At 29.5% G+C, this 26576-nt stretch overlaps 2 long non-coding RNA genes across 2 annotated transcripts; one reads left to right on the top strand and one right to left on the bottom strand.

Moving 5' to 3' along the window:
- Positions 1-885: 885 nt before the first annotated feature.
- LOC111615158 lies at positions 886-1729 on the bottom strand. Its single transcript, XR_002755033.1, has 3 exons — positions 1679-1729; positions 1255-1314; positions 886-940 (listed from the first exon to the last, which is right to left on the bottom strand). It is a non-coding gene; the product is annotated as an uncharacterized LOC111615158 (long non-coding RNA).
- A 5681-nt stretch (positions 1730-7410) lies between these two features.
- Positions 7411-26087, top strand: LOC111615159. Its single transcript, XR_002755034.1, has 3 exons — positions 7411-7555; positions 25919-25978; positions 26048-26087. It is a non-coding gene; the product is annotated as an uncharacterized LOC111615159 (long non-coding RNA).
- The last annotated feature ends 489 nt before the right edge of the window (positions 26088-26576 follow it).

Consider the following 26576-nt stretch of genomic DNA (forward strand, 5'->3'; position numbering starts at 1 on the left):
GGGCAAAACTTTGCAAATCTGTTTTTTCGAATGTATTAAATGATGTCAGAGTGAATATTATTTGATGTTCTTGAAGATTAAAACAGCAACTATTGCCGTCTCTCGCCATAGGTCCATATCCCACGATTATATTATATTTGAAATTAATCTAAATATAAAGAACTTTAACTAAAAAAATAAGCAAATCGCGACTTTTAACATAAATTTACATGCTTAATGCAGAGGTGTCTCCTATATATATATATATATAATCTCTTTCTTCTTGTAGGTACAAAAAAACCTTTCTAGCATGCCCTTTATGGATTTTACCACGCACACAACAAGGTGGGCAGTGAGGGACAGGACCTAACATATCCCGAAGAACCACCCACAAAAAACTCTTGGGATTTTTAGACCTGTCAGAATCCGATCCCAGATTCCACAGAGCGGCAGGCTGTCGCCTTAACCAATCAGCCATCCAACCACGATATTATTGTTAGAAATTGTAAATTTTTAAATGAAATCTTATTAAAAAGTTAAGTTCTTATATTCATTTTCTGGCAAAGAATTTAAATTTTTTGTTTATTTTTTAAAATTGTGAAGTGTTAAATTCGGTTCCATTAAAAAAATACGGTATTATAAGATCTTTAGCAGAAGAAAGTGTGATTTTAACTTGTTTTCAGCTCGAAATATATATATATATTTACAAACTTTAGAAAATAAACACTAAGTATAGTCTTAATTTTTCTTCATTAGATTTTGCTTATCTAGTGCAAAACAGACCTACAAAAATCTTCCAAAGATACCGTTTATAATTATTTACCTGCTTTATTTGCAGACAAAAGTTTAGATATTCTTGATACGATTTATCTCTAAATAGTGCTGGATCATACTGCCTTTTGTTGTGAAAAAATTCTTTCAAGCATAGAAGATAATTATCAGGACCTTCTCCATTAATGGTCTTCACATATACATAAAATATATATATGTTATGGACAAAGTGATTAATACGAGCATTCTGAATCATGTCCGGGCATTATGAATAATGACCAACAAAATCGGGCATTGTAATAAATTTCAATAATTTATCAAATTGACCGGTCATTATGAATACTGCTACCACCTAGTCGGGCAAAGTGATAATAATACGTTGAGGAGTGATCATCCGACATATGTTAGCCAATCAGAACTTATATCTTACTTGCTCACGCGTATNTAATATATACATTTTAAACTAGACTGTTAATATGTCTTATGAACAGACATTTTACTTACATAAATATACATTTCAATTTGTTTCTCAATGACTTTAAGGAAAAGTTTTACTTTTTCTTTCTTATAATAAAATATTTCTTAGAATTTTTTCTTTTGGTAAAAAAATGCTATATTTAACATGATATTTGTGTATTCAAATTTAATTTGATTTCATATATTTTTCAATACGTTGTATAAAACCTTATGAATATGTGGTCTAGTTATAACCAGTGACAATTTTAGGATGTGCGAGGCCCTCAACAAGGCCCTAGTTAACTATGCCTAGTGAGTGCGGATTCGGAGTTGTTTTTGTGGTGTTTTTTTTACCTTCCTAGTACTTACTGCGTATCAAAAAGTACAGTATATATCTACACGTGTCTGAGGCCTTAAAGCTCCAGATCTCAGGCAACATCATCCAAGAAAAAAAATTAATTATATTTTTTACCTTTTTGACAGTTTCATCATAAAAAATCTCGAAAAAATTCGTTAAATCTTCTCTGGAAACACGAATATTATCAAATCTTCCATATCTAAATTTGCGTAACGAAGCGGCTTGATATGTTGATGTTAACGTTTTATATAATCTTTACGTAAAATAATTAGTTAATATGAAATTAGAAAGTATAAAAGGATATTAAAAAACCGACCTAAAATAAGCCATTTGTATGCATATTTCAATATAAACATCAGGATTGAGGTTTCTCCTTTTGATGAATTCCTTTCCGTATTTAGTAAATTTCATTATTTTCAGATCTAATTCGCTTACGAGTCTATAAATATATTTATAAATTAATTAATAAAATAATTTTATAAATATAATCAATGCCATTTTGTGTTTTAAATTAAGATTTAGTATCAGGGCCGAATTTAAACTTAAGGTTAGTGATCAGACGTCTCGAATACGGCCTGATGGCCAGATTAAGATGGCAGCCTACCGCCCTGGGACCAGGAATCGAATTTTGGTTAGCCAAAAAAACCCCAGGAATTTTTCGGGGGGTAGTCCATCCGGATATTTAGACGCTGTTTCTCACTACCGTTTTTCACTACCCAGTTGCTACATTGTTGGCTTGCTAAAACAAAGCTCTTATAGTGCCTATAGTGCAGAAAGTTATTTTTAAAAAAATAGATCGATTGGCCTTTTTTTGTCCAGTCTGGCAATCCTATCTCTCGGAAAAAGTGCTGAATGCATGTCAGGTGTAAGTACCACGGTTGTGAGGATCAGTTATAAAAGGGTAATAAATAAAAGGGTTATAATGATTTTTGCTAATTATCTGAGTTAAAAAAAAGGAGATCAAAGCAATCAAAGCTACATTCGGAGCCACAATCGAATATGTCACGGACGATCTTCCGAGGGAAATGCCTCCTGGGAGATTTTTTATGGGAAATTAGACCCCTATTTAGGTGTTACTAACACGAAGAAAACCAGGAAAATTCCATATGGAAGGCTAGATAATGAGAATAGGCTTGACATATCCCGAATAAATCGCTCTCGAAATATTCCTGGAGTTTTACGACCGCCCTAATTCGAGTCCAGAACACCAGAGCAATTAGGCATATTCTTTAATTATTTCAGCTTTCGACTGTCAAGTGCAAATAACTGTCAAACTGATTTACATTTGTACATACTATTAAGTATTTGTACGTGAAAATGTACTAAAGAACTTAATAGTACTTGTACGTACAAATAGCGACATGGAAATGTCTTGCGCTTCCACAAAACAATTTGGATTCAGTTAGGTGAAGCCTAATACGGATTAATAAGGAAATCAATAATAATAAGGTTAGTAAAGAAAAAGACGTCATTAAGATTTTAAGTTAAACTAGACGTGGACAAACATAAGCGATCTCTGAAAAATGGATAGCATAGTCAAGAATGCTATTGCTGTATGCGAATAGATTGTAAACTTAGACGTGGCCATATTATATTACAAATATATTCTGAAAATAATATTATATGAAAATGAAATGAAAATTATATATTCTAAAAATGGCTTTATAAATAAATTAAAAATTCCTATTTTATATATAGGAATTTATTATTATTATTTTTTTTTAGCTCTTTCCTCCGCCCTGTGGGCATTAAGAGGGCCTGTTTTTTTAGCAAGCCCATTATGGGTTCGGCCTGGCCCACAATGGGGCTGCCGTGTGGTGAGGGACGGGGCCCGGCATATCCGAACGGACACCCCCCGAAAGATTCCTGGGGATTTTTCGACCCGTTTGGATTCGAGTCCGAGTCCCCCACAGCGGTGGGCTGCCACCTTGACCGCTCGGCCATCCGGGCACTATTATTATCTATATATATAAAATTGCTTGTCCTGACTAGGGATTGTATACCGGTTTACCGATAAATTGACAAAAAAACATTCGGTAAACTTACCGGTAAATTTTTGAAATTTACCGGTAATTCGGTAAATCAAAAATTCATACTAGAAATTTTTATGTAGAAAATATTGTGTTTATAGATATTTAAAAGGGCTAAAGGGACATTAAAAAAAAAAAAAAAAAAAAAAAAAAAGATAAGTGTAAGCAACAATATACCTAATTATTAATTTTATGTGAGATATTTTTTGTTTAATTTTAATTTAAACTTTCTTGGGTTTGAGAGGCACTGTAAATTGTACAGAAAGCTCTAGTTAGCATATGTGATTTGTGCTCTGCCGTTTTTTGAGATTTTTAAAGGTTTAAAATCTTTACAATCAACGTTTTTCTTAAAGATTAAGTAAATATCTTTTTTTTAATATTTAAAAATAATAATACGTAAATATTTCACGTACTTTTTAAATTAATAGCAATTTTGAATACACCACATTATGACAGGACATTAAAGCAATATTATTGCAAAATAACATTAAAATTTGTACCTTAAATAAATTTTTTACTTCTAACAACTGTTTAAAATAATTAAATACAAATATTTATTACAAGATTCTAACATTATGCCTTACGATTGTGCAAAATATGTATTATTCTAACCTTATTTTCGTGGGGAATCCCCATTACTCTCACGAAAAGAACTTTCTTTAATTTTAGATTGTAGAACCCGGTGGAATAGCTTACTAAACATGCTGGAAAGATTTTTATTACTTAAAGATGATGTCCGAAAAAGTCTAGAAACTTAACCTAACCCGGATTATTTTGTACAAAAATTAGATCAAAATTAGGAGATAAGACTTTAAATAATTTAAGTTTCTTGAGAAGTTATTTTTTAAAAAATGGTAATCAGTAAAATGGTATTAGGTACTATATATTATTTCTGTTTTATTTTTATTTTTCTGTATTATTTTATTTATGTTTCTAAAAGTTATTATTATAGTTTGTTTAGAATAACACTTTAATTTTTATATTTTTCATATTCTATACCTTTGTAATAGAAAATGTGAAATGGAAATAAAAATTACTTATATTTTTTATCACCTTAATTTTATTTTTTAGGAAAAAATTTACCGGTAATTTACCGGTAAACCGGTATCAGAGCCGGCTCTACCATAGGGCGAACGGAGCAGCCGCTCCAGGCGCTAAGTCCTAGGAGGCGCCTCAGTGGTAAAAAAAATTAAAGGGTATAAATTAGGAGCAACCAAGGGGGGGCGCCATAATAGGATTTCGCTCCATCCTAAAACTTGCCTCTGGCCGGCACTGACCGGTATTTTAATTTTCATTTACCGAATTACCGGTAAACGAAAAAGTCGGTAAATTTACAATCCCTAGTCCTGACTGACAGATTCATTCACTCACTGATTCATCATCCCCCAGAGCAAACCGCTAAACCTAAAGAGGTGAAATTTGGTACACAGTTAAGGTACGTCATGAAAACGCTCACTAAGAAGGGATTTTTCGAAATTCCCCTACGGGAGGGAGAGGGAGAGGATTAAGTCTTCATCGAGTACTTAGGTGTATTAAATTAATAACATTTCAGACATTGTTATAAATATTTTTATCTATTTCAATTTAAAAAATGTTCGAACCGCTTTAAATTCGAATTTGTTATTGCATATTGGTTCGATTATAGAACGATTGTAAACGTTTCAGAAAATTGATCAAATTGAAAACAGTTCGTTTGATTCTCGGCAATTCTCATTATTCTCAGCTTTAGGTGTTATATAACAATTACTATGGTTGTTGAAATACTGAATATAAATGGGGTTTGCTTGCAAAATTTTCGCGGGCGAAGTCGCGGGTAACAGCTAGTGTTGCATATTTTAAATGATGTTTTCGTGTATTTTTTACGAGATTTGACTTATATAATTAATATACGCGGTAGTTTTCCAACAGAATAAAATCTATTTGCAGGCCATTTAGGAAGAAATAGATATAAGAAAATAAAATTACGCAACTTTTGTTTGATTAAATTTTTATTTTTTAAATACAGTCGACCTCCTATAATACTGTTGATAATTCCGTTTTATATGAATTCCATGTTGTACGAGTCAGTTAGACTTTACAAATATGTGTGCCGGGCTGTGAACGGCTCACGTATTTGTAAAATCTAAGTGATCCGTACAACATGGAATTCATATAAAACGGAATTAAATTAACAACACTGTTATAGGGGGTCGACTGTATCACTACTACATAAGTCGTATGTATAAATAATAATACATAAGAAATACGGTACCTAAGGCAAAACAAAAAATTAATATAAATACAATTTTGAAATAGATTTTTCGGGGAATGGTCCGACCGGATATGTCGGGTCCCGTCCCTCACCATCCGCTGCCCCATTGTGGGCCTGACCGAATCAATAATGGGCTTGCTGAAAGAGGCCCTCTTGGTGCTAACAGGGCAGAAAGAGTTAAAAAAAAAGTCGAAAGATAAATTTAATTAATGGAAATACAATTTTGGAATTTTTTTTTGCTGGAAAAGCGTTTGTTTTGAACAAAAATGTTTTACTTTTTATATAATAATTATACTATTTCATCACAATAAATATTTTTTTAGCATTTAGTAATTATAAAAAAGCATTAATATATTTATATTATTTTAAATAATAAAAAATTTCAAATTCGTCAATTGGGCTATAAACGTATTTGAAACTAGGATAATTCGGATTCCAGTTTCAACCAATAAACGAAAAGAAAACAGACTCGTAATCAATATTTTCGAATGTAGAAGTGTCGAAGTGTTAGTTTATATTATTGGTTTTTAGATCTTTCCTCCAAAAAAAAATTCTTTTGACAGTAAGTATAAATCGTTAAATGAATATTATTATCTTACATTACGTTAATAACTCGGGAAATCTATATTTAACGTATTTATTTACGTATATAGAACTCAGATGAAGCAATGTTACATTATATACAGGAAATATACGATCCTGCCAATTTGATCATAATCACAATTAAATTCCAAACTTTCGGTCTTATTTTTAATTATAATTACAGTTAAATGAAGGAAATTAATTCATTTTTCTTATTTTTTAAACTACAAATAAAATTTATTAGGTTAAATTTTATTGCGTAGCAATAAATGTTTATAAAACAAGACAATTTAAGTAATTCTAATGGAATAATCACATGTAACATAACTTTTGCAGAAAATTCAGATTCAATCGTTAAACCTTTGCACAAAATTCTGTAGACTTGAGTATAAAGAGAAACCCAAACTAAATATTGCTTATTGTTTAGAAATTGATTATCTATAAATTATTTTATTCCAAATATAATGATGTAAATCATTGTATTTGGAATAAAATAATTAACAGTAAAACTTTATTAAATCAAGGTTTAAAGGATGCAAAATTAGTTTTGTGTTAATGAGTTTAATATCCAATTTGCAAGCCATTTCTTAAGAATCTGTTCAGAATGATTACAAAATTGTATGCAATTCATGGTGCTTTTGATGTTATGGCATCGTCTTGTGACCCGGTAATGTATTGTTTGGTAAAGGATGTTGATATGAGGTTGTAATGGTGTGGTGTTGTGTTCGGCACAGTGCCACAGTATTTATCTTAATTATCTGTAATACCAAAGCCATATGTTATCTGTAATACCAAAGCCATATGCTATCAGGCTAATGACTGCTATTGTATTAATAAATTACCAAACAATTTGACACTAGAGGGAGGCATTAGGTGCCATCTCTTAATAAATTTAATAATTATAAAAAAGCATTAATATATTTATATTATTTTAAATAATAAAAAATTTCAAATTCGTCAATTGGGCTATAAACGTATTTGAAACTAGGATAATTCGGATTCCAGTTTCAACCAATAAACGAAAAGAAAACAGACTCGTAATCAATATTTTCGAATGTAGAAGTGTCGAAGTGTTAGTTTATATTATTGGTTTTTAGATCTTTCCTCCAAAAAAAAATTCTTTTGACAGTAAGTATAAATCGTTAAATGAATATTATTATCTTACATTACGTTAATAACTCGGGAAATCTATATTTAACGTATTTATTTACGTATATAGAACTCAGATGAAGCAATGTTACATTATATACAGGAAATATACGATCCTGCCAATTTGATCATAATCACAATTAAATTCCAAACTTTCGGTCTTATTTTTAATTATAATTACAGTTAAATGAAGGAAATTAATTCATTTTTCTTATTTTTTAAACTACAAATAAAATTTATTAGGTTAAATTTTATTGCGTAGCAATAAATGTTTATAAAACAAGACAATTTAAGTAATTCTAATGGAATAATCACATGTAACATAACTTTTGCAGAAAATTCAGATTCAATCGTTAAACCTTTGCACAAAATTCTGTAGACTTGAGTATAAAGAGAAACCCAAACTAAATATTGCTTATTGTTTAGAAATTGATTATCTATAAATTATTTTATTCCAAATATAATGATGTAAATCATTGTATTTGGAATAAAATAATTAACAGTAAAACTTTATTAAATCAAGGTTTAAAGGATGCAAAATTAGTTTTGTGTTAATGAGTTTAATATCCAATTTGCAAGCCATTTCTTAAGAATCTGTTCAGAATGATTACAAAATTGTATGCAATTCATGGTGCTTTTGATGTTATGGCATCGTCTTGTGACCCGGTAATGTATTGTTTGGTAAAGGATGTTGATATGAGGTTGTAATGGTGTGGTGTTGTGTTCGGCACAGTGCCACAGTATTTATCTTAATTATCTGTAATACCAAAGCCATATGCTATCAGGCTAATGACTGCTATTGTATTAATAAATTACCAAACAATTTGACACTAGAGGGAGGCATTAAATGCCATCTCTTAATAAATTTAATAATAATAATTTTTAATTAAATAATTTAGATCTACTGGAAGAAAAGTTGTTATTAGCCCAATAGCATATGGCAGTGGTTGGCTTTGGTATTACAATGTATCGGGTTTGTAGAGTTGTTTGTTTAATTATCTGTATTCAAACAGGTGGAGAGTATGTGGGAGAATATGTTTGAGATAAAAGTGCCAGAAATTTTGACTTAAGACTGTATTATATAAAAACCCTATATACTGTGCCCGTGATGTGTAGAATGTTTTGGGTTAACAATTTGACTTGACAAGGCTTTACTATATATACAATATACAGAAATCAATTTTATTTCTTAATTATCTCTGGTTGTATGTTGATTGATTTAATAAACTAATTTCCCACATATATAGGTTTAACACAGACATAAAATATATTTTTCTCGTGTTCTGATTAATTTGATTTTTTATGTAATGGATATACAGATAGTAAAGGAAGAAAATGGAAAGAACTTATGAAAAATTATTAATTAATTAAATAATATGGTGTTAGACTATTAAATGCATTTAGTGAACTTGTATATATTGTGATATCCACCAGTCTCCAAACAATTTATAAAAGGGATATAATTCTATTCTTTAGAAGAAAATAATCAAATTCTGATTGTTTAATTAATGGAGTTAGAAAATTTTTACATGAGATTACATTTCAGAAGTTCCACAATTCCTAATTCCATAGAGAGGGAGGATTTTTTTGGTAGATATTTATTGGATTAAAAACTTCTAATTGTGATATTTAAAAAAGTTCAGACTCATGTATTTTTAATTACTGAGTCTGATTTATGTTTGGATTAGAACATTGTTATTCCAAAAGTAGCTCTTTTTTGTTAAAATAAAAGCTTTTACACTGCATCAAGGTGATTATTCAGTACTGTTAAATAACAATTGACATGTTTTCTAACAGGTCAAATGCATTCAATTCATGCCTTCTAAAATACCCTGTATTATCACAAGACTTTTGAAACTAAATAATAAGAATTGTAAGCTTCCATTAGTTGATGCCATACATACACTTGTCTATTTCCTTCATAAGAATGGCAAGTGATTTATCAGACTGTATTATATTTTTCCATTGCTCAAGGGATAGTAGAGGAGTTCTTGGTCTGACAAATCATTCATCACTCTGAGCAAATAGACCAAAAAAGAATAAGCAATCCATTGTTTAATTTTTTTTTGCTCCATTGGACATGATAGTATATGTTGTCATATACAATGATTGTTTTGTGAAATATAACGTAACAATAAGGTCTAGCTCAATGGTGTTCTTAGTATAGTGTTTTTGGTCTTATCATGTCCTATAATGAAATCCATATACCAATATAATTGATCAGTTGTTGCCTATCCATTTTTCTTTACACATTTCATTAACCTGATTGAACTACAATTTTCAAATTGCAGACTTATTCATTTCCATTGTCATCCATCTGATGTCTGTCCATTCTTTGTTAATCTCAAGAACAGAGTTAGGTATATGAAAATTGAGACCAGATATAGAAAGCTTATTTTTAAATCAAAACATGATTAAAAGTTGCAGCCTAGCTTTGTGATGATATTACAATAAATAATTCCTTGATCTAGAATGTGCACTTTTTTATCTACTGTTTTTCTTGAAATTCCCATGTAAACATAACTTGGATATTTGCATATGCAACATTTATAAATTTAGTTACTTTAATGATTGAAGCTTATTCCAAATGCATCCCAATAATCATGCCCTTTTTTTTAATTTTAAGTTCAGTAAGATTTTGTTTTCTTTATGACATAGACTAATATCAATAATCAATGCAGGGATAGGTCAGAATTAACTTTATTAATGTGGTAGTAAATATGATGAAATATCATTTGCCTATTTCATTAAAGCATACAGACAGTATTGTTTTTTTATGAACCTAAAGTTAAATAAATTTATTTTACACAAATTCATTATTCATTTAATCTTAATACTACCACTAAATGTTATATATTGTTATATAAATACAAAAATACAAACTTGAAGATAATAATTTCATAACAGATTAATTGCACTTTATGGTGTTTAAACAACAGAAACATATAGCGACACTGTTTCTGATTGGCAAAAAGGTTTCATAACCATTATATGCAGTCATACTTCTAATGTTTTCTTTGTTAATACAAATGCATCAGAAAATTATTGATAATATCTGAATGTTTAGTAGCTGTTGTGGGCTACAGCTAGACATTAGATTTGCAGCCTAGTTTATCAATGCTACACTTGCAAAGCCAGCTTTTAATAACTTTTTACAGCACATGTTTTTTGGCTATATACGTTTTCGGTTTCTTTGCCACTTGAGTATTGAAATAATGATCATAAAATTGTTGATAAAACATTCATGTTCATTTCTAAAAATACTTGTACACTTGTTTATCCATTAAAATTTCAAAATTGTTTTGTAATGTAATTTAAATTTATAATGCTGCTTATTAATAATAAAAGAAGCAATATGATTCCAGACAAAGAAAGTAATCTGATTATTTGCTATATGATATATAAATAGTCATATTTCATCTTTTATCATATGCAAAATATATTTGTGTTATATATTAAACTTGTTGTAATGATAGTTGATTGACATCATAGCATAGTCCTAGAATGTATAATTGAAAAACAGAACAATGCAGAAATAAAACTATTCTTTCTCTGAAACATTATCTAGAAGTTTTATAAAGAATTATTGTAGAAATAGAATGAATATGATTGAATTTACTTAACCAGTTTATGATAAACAATCGTTCTGATGCTTGAGTAGCTTAGAAATCTGTTCACTAGATGCTGCACATTTCAAATGTTGGTCTGATGCCACAAGAACCTGTTTGGACTTGCAAAATTTATAATGGATAACATAGCATAACCTATCCTCTCATGTTGGTCAGGTTTATTGTAGGTAAGAACTCAAAATAGATGAAATTGTTGGCCTTCTATAATATGTGCTACTATCTTGTGTTGGCTATTCAGATTGAGAAATCTTTATTCAAAAATGATATTTATGAAAATCTGTAGATTTGGTACCATGTTTGACAAAAGAGAAAGACATTATTATTAAATTTATTGGTAACAAAATATGTTTGTTAATTCAAAACATTTTGATACCTATTAAGACATTGTCAGGAGACAAAATTGAAATGAAATATCATATTCATAAAATTGAATAATATAAATTAATATTTGAAGGACAGTTATAAAATTAAATAAAATATAAACTAAATCAAATAAGTTGAAAGTTCGAAGAATCATTTGTACACATATTGAAATTGAAACTAAAACTAGAATTTAAACATTTTCACCATATGTATATAAAATTTAGAGATTAACCCATTCTACAATTTTTTTGCCTGATTTGGCTAACTTACAAGTACAAAATGAATCAATTTCCAATGATTTCTTTATTGTAAATGAGGAGATTCATACTTTAAGAAAACAGAGATTAAATTTTGTTTTATTTATTGGACATCCAAAAATTGCTTTCAGTCAAATTAGTCTTTTCTTTTATCTAGATTTAAATATGTCAAATATAAGATCTGAAAGACTTCTTTTACTGAAATTCTCAACTTGCCCAAATGCACAATAATTTAGAAAATTTGATAAAAATGAGTTTTAATTTGTATTAAGAGAAGGAATTTCCCTGTGAGTGGTGATCACCAATTTGTTTAAAATGTAATTGTAAAGAATAAATGAATAATAATTATAAAATTATTGTGACATCGTCATAATGCCAGACTGCAATTGTTAATATTTTTAATTTATGTAGTTTAAAATATATGCTTTTCATCTCAAATTAGTGATTTCTTGCTCCTGTCTATCATACTTTCCTGTCAGTAATAGTCATGTCAGTCATCTATCTAACTCTTTTCAGAGAAAAAATTTTTTTAATTTAAATAACATGACTTCCAGTGCAAATTAGAAGTTTGTATATAGTTAATTGGGGTCTCCTGCCCCTAAGCTTTTCATATCTGATCTTGACTTTCATTTATCTAACTCCATTCTTGAGATTAAGGAAGGACAGACAGACATCAGATGGACAACGGTGGGAATTTATAGCTCTACAATTTTATCAAATTGTAGTCCAATTAGCGTCAATTAACACTATTTTCTATTAAACTTTACAATCTGGAGGATTTGGCTGTCAAAAAGTCTGTTAATTAACATCTCATGCTAAAAGTAAGTTATTCTTTATGTTGGTGATGATTTCAGTGTATTACATCAAGTTTCTAATTGTATGTATTATTCTGTGATGATTACATGTACTTACATTAAAGTATTCTTTTAATTTAAAAAAATTTAATTTATCCATTTAGTGTTGTGCAGCAAATTATTTGGTAGGCCAATTTAATTATTTTTATGATTTAATTTGCATTTTCTTAATTATATAGTAATAATTATTAATTGGTTCATAATTTGTTTCATTATTTTGTGTGCTATGTGTGATGATTTTTGGGAAAAATCTGAGTCCTGAAAATATTCTGCATCTCTGTTCTGTTGTATTCTTAAGTCTGAAAATTGAGATATTGTTCAATTATCTTCCAAGTTCTGACATCACTTGCAGCCACATTGAGTCTGATTTGGAATGTTCTTTTGTAGGAGATGCATGCAGGCATGCAGAGCTGACAACAGCTGCTGAAAATTGGAAATTGCAATTTGCTGATTTGGAATGATGATCTACTGTGAACTCAATTGTTTTACATTACACATTTAACAATTCTGATAAATTCTTGTTATACTGAACTATAGATATTGTTCAAGTTAGAAAAGTATACTTTTCTAATGATATACTGAAATGAATAAACTATAATAAAAAAAACTAAAATTTAACAGTAAAAAGTAAATGAAATCATATATGTAAGAGTATGTTTGCATGCCAGATGATTTCTCTTAGTGTGCCATAGATTTGTCTTCTCTGAACTAAACTATTTATCAGGTATACTTCATTCCTTACTTAGTTAATTTAAACAAATTAACTTTTAGACTTTTACTATCCCAAACAGAACTAAAAATAACATTTCTTAAATTCAATACATTTGTTTATAAAGGTAACCTCTAGTTGCCAGCATTGGAATGATCTGATATACTTTCAGTGAGATGTTGAAACTATAGTTTGTCATATTTTTGCTTAATTTATGTAAAAATAAATTGATTTGTGGATTTTGTAATTTTTCTGAGTAGATTAGTGGTAACCGGTTATTCCTTTATTTTTCTGGGAGAAGATAATTTCTATTCTGACACTGCCTTACATAGCCACATGGAAACATTATCCATATATATAAAAATGTGTGTGTGTGTCCTTCATGCATTACCACACCGTTTATCCGATTGCCGTGAAACTTTGGGAAGTTGTTTAATATACTCCGGCGAAGGTTTGTGGCATAGTACGATTGCCATAAAACTTCGGAAAGTTTTTAAATACACTCCCGCGAAGGTTTTTGGCATAGTACATTTATCCTATGATAGATGGCGCGCGTTTACACGAGCATTCAAGCACAGTGTGTTCGATCGATTTCAAATTGTGAAGACCATTTCCCCCTTCAAAAAATATCTCTATATATGCATTTGTGAACTGTTATTTACGATATTTGTAATAATTTTTGTTTAATCACTTTATTTCAACTTTTTTTTTTTGCTAATTATATATTCGCTCGAACTTCGTTAAAACCTCAACTGTACCCCGAACAACAACCGAAGTTGTAGGAGGAAATTCGCGTATTTTACCGATCTAGGTATCCCCCTTTTCCAAATTTTAATATCGACTTGAAATAATAATGTAATAATAATAAGTTTTAATAAAAATTATAAAATGTAAATTGAATTTTGTCATAACGAGTTTGCTTGAATTTCCTTTCTTCTGAGGTCGCAGCAATGCGCGACGGGTAAGCTAGTTTGTAAATATATATTAGATTACTAATAATTGTTGAAAAGTACACAATATACAGGACTGACATTGGAAATTACAGTGCCTATGATATGTAGTATCTATAATGCAGTTCAATAAATATACAAAGTAGCATATTTGAAATATGATCATGATTTGTGATAACATATGTACAGAGAAGAAATCAAGAATGAACCCAAAAAAATGCAATTTATTACTTATAATGCTACATTGAACTTAAGTAGGTATAATTTTATATCACAGCCTTACCAAAACTGTTAATGAGCATTGTTGCAAAACCTTTCTTGAAGGAAAACAAGGTTCATGACATTAAGTAAGTCTGAAAAATATTAATATGAACAATTATTTCTCATTGAATGGAAATATAATACTTTGTACAACCATATGCCTTAATAACTGCTTTGCTGTTCTTTGGTATAGAGTGGATGAGTTTCTTCAAGTATTCTACACAAAAATTTTGATATCAAACTGTTCTAAAACATTCTTGCAGTTTTTCTGTTTATTTTCAGGCCTCTGCAATTTTGTCCATAATATGCCAGCAGTGCTCAATAAGGTTAAGATTAGGGCTGTTACATGACCAGCTTGGGCATCTGTTGTTCTTTGCACCCAATATTTTAGGTATAACATCTACTTCATGGTATGCAACTTTAGGTGCTTGTTTTTATCCATTCATATAGAGCTGTGTTTTTGTGAATTGCTTGACTTCTTCATCTGTAACATATTTTTTCAGAACAATTTCCAACATATTGGAGTTAGCACATCTTATGTCACTTTGCCATTTTTGGTCCATGTTACTTTCTTTGTGTTACTTTCTTCCCAGGGAAGAGTATGGGTAGTCCTATCTCAAAAACACTATGGGAATTATTGATACGGTACCCCAAGCAGAACATCTTACCTCATGTTAACAATAATAATATATGCAAAATATGTAGATGATATTTTTATTATTTAGAAGAAAAAACCAGACTTGTTGACATTCATAAGGACATTCAATGACAATGCCTATGGCCTCTCTTTGTGGGTGTAGAGGAAAGCTGCATCCAAGTACACTGTCTTGACATAGACATTACATACAGCACGGGCAGTTGTTAATGAAAGTGTTCCTTACAAGTTCATATTTACTGTCTTCATCCATGCAAGACATGACCCATTCAGTTATATGATTGCCACTTTTAGAGCCCTTATAAGAAGGACCTAAAAGCAGCATTGTTTGACAGCAGGAAATAGGAAAATAGAACTTTATTACAAGTATAGCCAGACAACACAGATACCCAGCATACCTAATTAACACTCTTATTTTATGTCAAGAGCAACCCACAAAGCACTTACTATCAGATGACAGGTTGTATAAGATCATTACATATAATGTAATAAGGTCCTAGCAAATATGTAACAGAAAATTTCCTGCTCTATGAATAACAGGATCACATACAGGAGATCTGATTTTTCAAGTATCAAAAATGATAAGGACCTGAGAGAGAGGAGCTGCTTGTCAGGCATTTGTACTACCCCTATACAGGCTCATAAGGTGAACCATCTGTGTGAATATATTGGTGCACTGCTAAATGCCTGAATATGAGGATTAAGGAGAATCAATGTACAATTCAGAAGGGGCTCTCTACAACTGCACTGGCTATTTTCACCAATGATAATGATATTCAGGTTAAATTTGATAATGCCTGTATTTTACACTGATGACCCAGCCAACTGAAGTATCTTGAACTAATTGAAATATTCAAGACCTTCAAAAAGTGGTATGGCAATTAATTACAAGATGGACTTTCTTTCAACTGTGTGGAGGGTGTTCTATAACCTCTCTTAAGTCTTGTGTTAAGGCATATATGTTTTATTTGGTATTTTCTAGTCATTTAGTTTTTAAATTGTTATATATTGTAATATCTGGATTGAAGCATGATGTTAATGCTATAATGGACATGCATACATTTCACAATGATTCCAGCTTTTAAATTTATATGATGAGCTGTTTTTAGAATATTCTTTGGTTTATGTCTACATTATTCTAACCTGAAGATGACCATTTAAAATGAAAGAAAATGTTTGTTTTTGGTTTTAATATATTAGTTTTTTGCTGGTTTATTGATGTTTACAGAGACATACTATGATACTTTTATAACTGAGTGCTTTGAGATGAGACTGGTATTTTATATCCAAAATTACTACCCAAGCAACAAAGGATATATTTGTTTGTCTTGATTTGGCCACTGCTCACTATACATCTGACATGCATGGTGAATAGGCCAGCAAAATTTGATTAGTTGGGTGTTAATTTTATGCCCAAAGAAAACAGCTCTCCAATTGAACAATCTTGGGCTTATCATAAAGAACTGATCTTTTCTAATGGAGAATCAAGCCAGGGATTGATTAACAAAGTGGAGAAAAAATTTGCCGCAGCTACAAACATCTCTTGGTCAAACCCTGCTGGCAGTTCATTCTAGGTTTGTTACACTAAACAGGGATCCTCAGTACCATTTAGTCTTACAGATTTGCTGCCAATATATTATGCTATTTACTTGAGTAGTCTTATTATTTTGCATTAAGTTTTGAGTAAATTATACTTGATAATAAATGTGCATGTTTTTTTTTTCAGATTACAATATTTTACACTTGATATACCGGATGAAAATATTTAGAATTGCATAATTAAATAAGAAAGTTACCAATCTTTAATTATTTAATATTAAATGATTTACAATATACAGTAGAACCTCGATTATCCGCCCTAATTGGGGACTGGGGTTGGTCAGATAATTGAAAAGTCGGATAACCGAAAAGTATGAAAAAATCCATTATTAGTGTAGTATATTATTATATCCCATGTAATTAGTATATTAGTATATCGCTATTAACCTATTTTGCGTTGAATTTTCATCGATGTTAAGCCTAACAAAAATTTTTTAAAATAATAATCGTCGTTATTGTAGCACCACATCACTAGCAGACATTTGAAATTTGCCAACTAGGACGGTCAGTTAACCGAGGGGTCGGTTGATCGGGGGGCGGATAATCGAGGTTCTACAGTAATCTAAATTGTAATATTTATTAAAATTTGTCTTAAACACATTTTATTTCAGTTTTTGTTAACTGTTGGATGCACAATAAATTTTTCTAAATTTTGTTGTCGTGCTTGCCAGATATCTTGGAAAGCCATTGGCAAGTGCCAAATCTGACAGAGGGCGCTGTTTTTGAGCCAAGATGACTGCCAAAACAGGTAAGGAACCGACCATGTGTTTGTTCAGTGCCTGAGCCAATTCAGTTTCTATCGGTGACGACTACTGTGAAGACCAAATGGAGAACAAATCATTGAATTTATGTCAAATTCTAGACTATATCAGCAACAGGAAACGTCTTGTAGAAGGTAAAGCCATTTTGGATGCCGGACACATCGTATTTTGTAGATTAAACTCTAACAACAACTCCAAAGTTCATGTTGTTGCTTTAATGTTGCAATCAGATATTGGCATTTTAATACATCTCAATTACAGGGAGAATGCACTTGCAAAGTGGGGCTGTCTGGTTTTTGTAAACATGTGATAGCATGTTTATTACACGTTAACAGGTGAGAAGTATTTAAATATTTTAAGCAGTATACACCATGTTCCAATATAAAAACATAGTTTTATATATCATAATAGTTAAAATTAGTGCCAATCTGAAGGCTGTCCTGCTGAGTCATTCAGCACTTATGCAACATAGGCCAGTCAAAACTTTGTAGCACACATTACGTTTTGTGTGTGTGTGTGTATGTTTCATATATCCAAAATGGCTTCACCTTCTACAAGACGTTTCCTGTCGTCGATATAGTCTAGAATTTGACATAAATTCAATGATTTGTTCTCCATTTGGTCCTCGCAATAATCGTCACCGATAGAAACTGAATTGGCTCAGGCACTGAACAAACATGTGGTCGGTTCCTTACCTGTTGGCTCAAAAACAGCGCCCTCTGTCGGATTTGGCACTTGCCAATTGTTTTACCATATTTTTGTGAAATGATCAGCATGATGCATATAAACAGGGGAGACCAGCATGCTGGAAACCCCAGGGTTACCTGCATGTTGGTTAAACTGTAACATTCTTCCCAGTACAATAAAATAGTTACATAGTAATTTGACTGACTTAAAATCAGTAAGAGAGTTTTCCTATACAAGACAATAAAACAATTAACTACTTATTGACATTAATCCTAGTAGTAGTTTTGTGTAAGCTGAGATAATTTACAGCAAGTTTCTTAAATTCAATTTGTTTGTTTTTTGTTTTTGAATCAAATAACAATAAAATATATATAAAAAGCACTCTCAAAATTTCACAAGTATTTTACATGGTTAGAAACAGTGCCATAACTAGCCATTCCTGTGCCCTGTTCAAGAATTTGCATTAGGCCCCTTAATTAGGTTTGGGAGAATAATAAAACAAATACATGCATTTTAGACCTCCCTTCCCAGTGGACCCTGTGTTGGTGCACCTGTTGCACCTGCTTAGTTACAGCACTGGTTAGAAAGAGAATAAAATGAAGAAATTAAATATATAATCATAGTTTTTGATATAATGCTGAGTTTCACAGTTTAAGAATAAAAACTCATTCGTTTTTATGTGATGTAACTCGTTCATTTTTTTTAATGCACCCTCTAGAGAAGGATCTATAACCTCGCGTAAATTGGTATCCTGGCATCCCCCTGGGATAAACTGGAATGCCAGTTTTTACCATATGAAAATATCTGATTTTATGGTCTCTGCCAGATAGACTGACATGCTAGACAATCCATGAAAATACAGTATGAAAAATATAAAAATTGAAGTAAAAAGGATGATTGGAAATAGTACAAATGCAAAATATCTGATTTAAATTAAAAAAATACATGTGATAAATAAAACTGTATAATAGACAATATAAAATACTCTTGTGCATTTGAAACTTAAGGAAAAATCTGAAGTAAAACCTATTCTATACTTTTGTTATGGGCATATTTTTGTTTCATTTATTGCTTATTCTAACAAATTTACCGTTTTTTCAATTTGGTAAAAAAATTTTTCTTTTCGTGCTCTATATGCTTTGGGAGATTTCATTTCTTACTCATCTCTTGGTTCTTGATTTCTTATTTTGAGTTTTTTTTCCTGGCCTTCAGTTAGATTGATGTAGAGGCAGACTTCTTTTTCATTCTTATTTGATTTTACTATCCCAATCTTTTAATCAACAGAGTGATCCAAAGGGTAATTATTTTGTCATTTTTTTTCAAAATTTTATCTATGTCTCTTGATTTGTTACAAAAAGTTGATATTGAACAACTTGATTGAAACTATACAAAAACAGTCATAACAGAAATAAAAACTATGAATGTTCTTTTAAACAAGGAATGTATTATAAATTTTGTTTGTGTTTACTTCTAGGTTATAATCAACAAATTCTATAGCACTTATGGTTCTCATTTATTAAAAAAATATTATATATATGTATTCCTTGTTTGAAAGAACATTCATAGTTTTTAATTTTAATTTTGATTATATTATAATAGAAATAAAAACTAAAAACTGTTGTTATAATTATTTTGTTATTTTATTTAAATTAATTTTTTTAATTAATATATTTTAATAGTTTTTAAAATGCAATTGTTCCAAAATTCTATTCATTAATCTATTCTTAGAATATAACAGTAACTATAGATTGTTATGTTGAATTGAAGCTGACTCTAAAAGAATTGAAAACATTATTTTAAAATAAGATTTTTTAATAATCGAAGAAGCAATTGTGGATAATATAAATTGATACTATACTGACCCTTTTGCACATTGCCAGCAATGTCAATATATAAGCAATGCAAATGTTTTCAGCCTATTTCAAGGGACACTGTCAGTCTTTTTATCAAAGATTCTTTAGCTGAACTTTTTAATCTGGAACACTATTTTGAAAGAATTACATTCTGGAACTAGCTCTATTTAAATTAATTAAACTGTGTGTTTTTTTAATTACATTATTAACCAATGTCATTAACATCCAAAACACTTAATATATTTAATACTTCACAATAAATTATCACAAAAAATTATAAATTATGGCTCACAACTAATAAAATTTAAAATATTGTTGAATATATAACTGTTTGCATATGTTCCTAACATATCTCTATGTATAGGCTTGTCTATAAATGCTTTCCATGTGTTTGAAATCATTTCAGCATCTTTTTTATACATCGTCCTTGTTGTGAGCTTTTTAAATTCCCTATGCCTCCAGTGATCTCAGCTTATCTGAATTTAGTATAGTTTTAATTATACTAAATTTTATTTATTTATATTAATATATTAATTAATTATTTATATTAAATTTTATTTATTAAATAAAAGATTCAACTAGCCCAGTGTTGAGAAAAACGTCACTTCATTGTGCCTGTACACAATAGTTTTAATTAATAAAGTTATCTTCTTACTCAATTACTGGAACTAATGACAACCATTAACAAACTTTTAAATCCAGTAACAAAAAAACATTTAATACAAATGCATCAAACAAATGCAGCAAACAAATACAAATGCATCAAACAAATGCATTTAATACAAATACATCAAACAAATGCTTTCAACCTTAATCAAGGCCTGCATCAGGTTTGTGAACCAACTGAATTCCAAAATTGGAACGTGTAGAACTGAATATTTTTGAAACATTAATTTTAAACATTTGGAACATATAACACATACAGAAATTTGGTGGAAATTATGTGCATTCAAAATATATATAAAAAAGCTAACAGGTATGCACATATTATTTTAGAATCGAGCCTAATAGCAAATAATAAAAAGTCAATTTGTGTTAGCGCTGCCAGGTTTCTCATACAAGTATCACCAAGCATACGATATTGTTCTACTGTCCTTAAAATTGATGTACAGTACTTGCCTTGCCCATCAGGACAGCCTTATATATTTCTAGGCCCTACAAGGCCTTAATATGATTGATTTGGAAGGACTGCCTTATTAGCCTGGTGTTAAGACTTTTTATTATTTGCTATTAGGCTAGATTCTAAAATAATATGTTTGTATTGTATAATAATTATATACATTATATAATAATTAGTACATTATATAATAATTATATTTACATTCTTTAAAAATGGAATGATATGAGGTGATTCTGTGCCAACTGGGACCAGTAGTCCCCATCTGACCATCTCCAATTTTGCTCAAATTTGATACGGAGTTGCTTCAAGTTTGCAATACCAAGATAGAAAAATTCAGTCTTTCATAAAAAAAGTGTGCTATTTCAATTGAAGGTTGACTTTATTGGTGAAACTGTTTTTGAAGATATGAGTTATATAAATGGCCTAAATTTAGTATAAGTTTTTTAAAACAAATTGACCTTGAAATATCTCAAAAGCAAGGCAATCAGAAAAGCTCAAATTTCTAGCCTTAAATGATAACCACTTCAACAGTTTCACAAAAGAAGAGCTTTCTAATAGGCCCTGAACATGATACATTTTTAGAATGAAAATTGATTGTTGATAAAAGTTACATATGCAATTTGCCATCATGTTTAAAAACTATAAGATACTAAGTACAACTTAGATCTAGATAAAAACAACCTATTGTTTATATGTGGGCATTGCAATTCCACAATCATACTTGTTGTACACACGTGCTTTTGACTCAGATTCAAAAAGAAAATCAGTGATTACTTCAGTGTGTTTAATTGCTGAAGAAAGTGAAAGGATTAAGAATATAGATAAATAGGGATCTCGTTAAGTTTTTCAAATCTCTATTTTTCAAGATTTCAAGTTTTTCAAGATTTTTGCTAATGTTGTCTTGAAAACTAGCAAAACAAGTAATGTAAAAAAATGTTTTCAACATAATAAAAATTCTAGATTTTATTTTGATATCAGCCAGTGCAAAATTAGAAATGCTATAATCCTGTAACTTACTCATAGTTATACTAAGGTCACAATTGATAATGTCTATTTTTTTGGCACCATAGAGTAAAGGCAGCTTGGAAATCAAATTCTTTTCGAGGTGGACCATTGATTGATATATTCATCACATTGCTAACATTTATTACATCTAACCTATTGCATATTGGGATTTTAATCAAATTCATTTCACTAAAACTATGCTCACAGTCAACAGTATGTACTGAAATTACAAGGGCATATTCTAAAATGAGGAACATAAGAGGAAAATCAGAAACTAAGTCATTTGTGACCATTGATTGGTGGACACCTGAGAGAGAGATTCTTGCACCTGCTGATAAGTATTCTTTTAAACATGCTCCATTCCACAAACAGCTTGATCTTCTCTACATTTAGCTGTGACTGCAAAAAAGTATGAAGCTGTAATATTTCTTTTTCTCCAAAGACATAAAAACTTTCTGAGTTTGTACTGGGAATGTTTCTGAGTATCAAGACTGTAAATATTTTACGAGTTTCTGTGAATTGGAAGTTTCACATCTTTATGCGAATTGACAACCCAATATCTTCGATTCCCATAAAGACATGAAATGAAATTTTGAATTCACATTGTAATGTGTAAGGAAAAGATTTCTTTATTTCTGAAAGGAAAGTTCTAAAATTTTTATACAACAGTAACTTTTATTTTGCTTTTTAGAGAATCTTTACTCTGCAATTTTATAAGTTTTGATGTTCTACTATATGTTCAATATTTATTTTTAATTTTCAGTTACTGTATTTATAATTATTATTGAAAAATTAAATTACACAAATTTTTAATAAGTAGTTTATTGTAAAATATAGTACTATATAATAAAATCGTAACTGATATTTTGTTATTATATATTGACAGTATTTGTCTTAACTACAAATAAAATTTAGTATTGTAAAACTAATCTTATTTTATATCAAACACTTGCTAATGAAAGGATACAGAATAGAGATCCTGTAGCATGTATAATCTGTTTAGTAAAAGCCCAGAATTTTTAGTACTTGGTTATATCATGCCACAGGATATATTGCACTTTTGCTTTGTCTCCCAACAAGCACAATATAATAAGGGGCTGTTGTATTAAAGCATTTTTGAAGTAATTCTGAAATGTACAAAAAGATATCACTGTACAAGAAACTATTGCATTTGTCTAAGTGCAAAATTTTTCATCACTTTTTCATGACTTTGTAGACAAAAGTTGTAGCTAAATTACATCACTTGTTGCAAAAATGCAAAGAAACTACCAGTAGCAAGATCCCTAGATATAGATTTGATTGATTTGGATGCAGCTATAGTTTGCTTTTATTTTTTCTTTTCACATCATGTTTGATGTGAATCAATATTAAATTAGACTATGATATGTGCAACTATAGTCACATTCAACCCTCACAATAGAAACTAGAGGAAAACTTCTCTGAGACAAAATTTTATCAAAAGTTGCATTGTACTGTACATTGTGTTAAATTGTTGCATTGATGTATGTAATGTGTATTATTGCAACTTTGATAAAATTGTACCATGTTTAGCTAGGTAGAATGGTTTCTCCAGGAGATACAGCTGTTCAAACGTTGAAATTTTTTTTGTCACAACAAATTTTGTTTCAAATTTGAGTGCAACTGATAAGAAGAATAATTCAGCTGTTTCCTTAAAATTTTAAGATTTTGAATTATCCTAACTACTGAGATATTTTTGTAAAAACTGGTAGTTATTGAACTGCAGGATGTCAAAAATGCAAAAAGTTTTAAATGGCCTTTGCAACATTTTGATCATCTCCATATAAGGATTGTAGGATCTCCATATAAGGAGTTCCTACAATCTAGATATTGCATATTCACCACAATGTCTTAAATTGAGTTTCATAATCTGAGATTTCAAGCTGATAACTCTAGATTAATGTTTTCTATTCACCAACGCAGTCTAACACTGGATTATGAAAACCTCAAATTGAAGTGACGAGCTGTTATAAGCTCTCAGATTTGTCTGAATACTTCATAATGAGTCCATGCAAATTGTCATGTTTAAACTAAACACATGATTTTAAAGTTTAGTAAACAATAAACACCAATGGTAATTTAGCTAATTTCAGTTTGAGATAGAAGTATTATTAGAATTAGATGTAAATCATAAAAATGTATTAGAAAATAAAAACAAGTGCAGTAACAAATATAAAGACAAAAGATACCAGTTACCAAGAAATAACATCACTAGACCCAATATACTATAAAGCTAGACTCCAACCAATGCCGAATTCCATTAGGATAGAATCTAGCCCGATAGAATTTGGCATTGGTTAGAGTGTATGTACCAGGAAATTAAACAATTGTCAAAAATTTAAAAAATAACTAAAGTAAATAAAGATTAAGTGGAAAAGAAAGAGTAGAAATATTTTTAAATTGGAAGTCCTGTGATTATGTAATTGGTTATGTAAATTGATTGCTTATTTATCACCCATAGCATCATTGCTTATTTTTCACTTGTAAGAGCAAAAATCACCATAAAATTGAATATGTCTCTCTTGTTTTATGAATAATTCAAATAGTGCATACCTTAGTTAATCTGTAATTCGAGAATTAACTTGCAGATAGTGGCAAGTTAAATCACAGTTCAGATTTAACAGTAAAATCTAGAATTAATGTGTAGTAAATGCTGAAAATGCTGATTTTAACTGAACTCATGACTTAAATCTTACTTTAGATTTAACTCTAGGTGGTGACGAATATTGTTGTAAGATTTTGCAAAACTTGAGCAGTTGAAGCAGCTACTCACTAAATTTGAGCAAAATTGGAGATGATTAGATGAAGATTATCTCTAAAGCTAGATCACTGCATGGAATCATTCTTTGAACTTTCAACTGTGTCTAAGAAGAGAGCTTCAGTCATTGAACCATATTGCTAATGATTGACTAATTGAATTCCCATAGATAAACAGTTGATCAACCTTATTGAAATCAGATTTTATTTCATACTTTTCTCTTGCTGAGAGAGATGTATATATTATATGCTACATGCTTAGTCATATGAAAAGTAGTTTTCTGAAATTCTGATTTTCAAAAAAATATAGTTTATATTTGAAAAGATAGAGAAACTTGAAGAAATAAAAAAATAACAAATGATCATGCACCATAATTTTTATTGTTAAAAGTATTTTTGTTAGTATAATAAGAATATGGCTGTTATGCACTTTTTTTAGTTATGTTGTAAAATCTTTTATCTCTATTTCTAGATATGTTAACAGTGATTATTATTGTTAATATTGCTGGATTAGTCTTTGTGACTTATGATAGTATGATGTAAAGAGAACTTTTAAAAAATTTAAATCACAATCTTAAATCTCAATCTTTTGAAAAGTTCTCTTTACAGCTTAGTAGCTGTAAAGAGAACTTTTATAATCTTTGGAATATTATATTTTTTAACTTAGAGGTTTAAAAGAATTGAATTTGTTACAAAAAATTGTGAAAGAGAACTATAAATTCATTTTGATAGTATTTTCAACATTTAAAAAAGTTTAAAAAATATGCATTTTAATTTTATATACTGTAATTAAAAAATTTTAAAGTAATAATATCATTTTAATGAAAATAAAGTTTTTAATATATTTTATTTTCTGGTTTCTAGAAATAAAAGCCATGTTTGGAAATAACAAACCATTTGGTACAAGCTCAGCGTTTGGGACAAGTAAGTCAAAAGTTTTAAACACTTTTTCAGTATAAATATTGATATATTTTAATACGGTTTTATTGTTAGGTACATTTGGAACAACGACGACACCATTTGGACAAAGTAAGTTTGACATCTTTAAAAGCAGTATATAGTTATTAATCAAAAATAATTACTATATAATTTCTATTCTAACATTTTATTTCTGTTTTTATTCTTTAAATTTCTATATTCAACAAAAATAGGGTTTCTAAATTCTTTTGTATATAAACAAATGAGTAGCAATTTCCTATTTTGAAAGATGAGATAACATAAAAGAATATTGTAAGGGGAAATAGTAAATATGATTATTTAAAACTTTTAGATGTTGACATTTTTTTTATTTTTATTTCATTAAAATGCAAATTTTTATGTAAAGTTGAATTTGACTAAAAGACATAATTTAATAGATGTTGTTTTGTTGTTGCTTGCCTTGACAAATGTAAATTATTCTTAATATATCTATTTGTATCATTTATGGAATTGAGGTTAATTTTAGAAGAGAATTTAATCATTTCTGTTAAATATTTAAAATTACAAATATAAACATTTTTTAAAGAATATTTATTTAAAAAGG

This window comes from Centruroides sculpturatus, unplaced genomic scaffold (assembly GCF_000671375.1).
Source record: "Centruroides sculpturatus isolate CEXI.00-Female unplaced genomic scaffold, Cexi_2.0 scaffold2250, whole genome shotgun sequence".
Lineage (NCBI taxonomy): Eukaryota > Metazoa > Arthropoda > Arachnida > Scorpiones > Buthidae > Centruroides > Centruroides sculpturatus.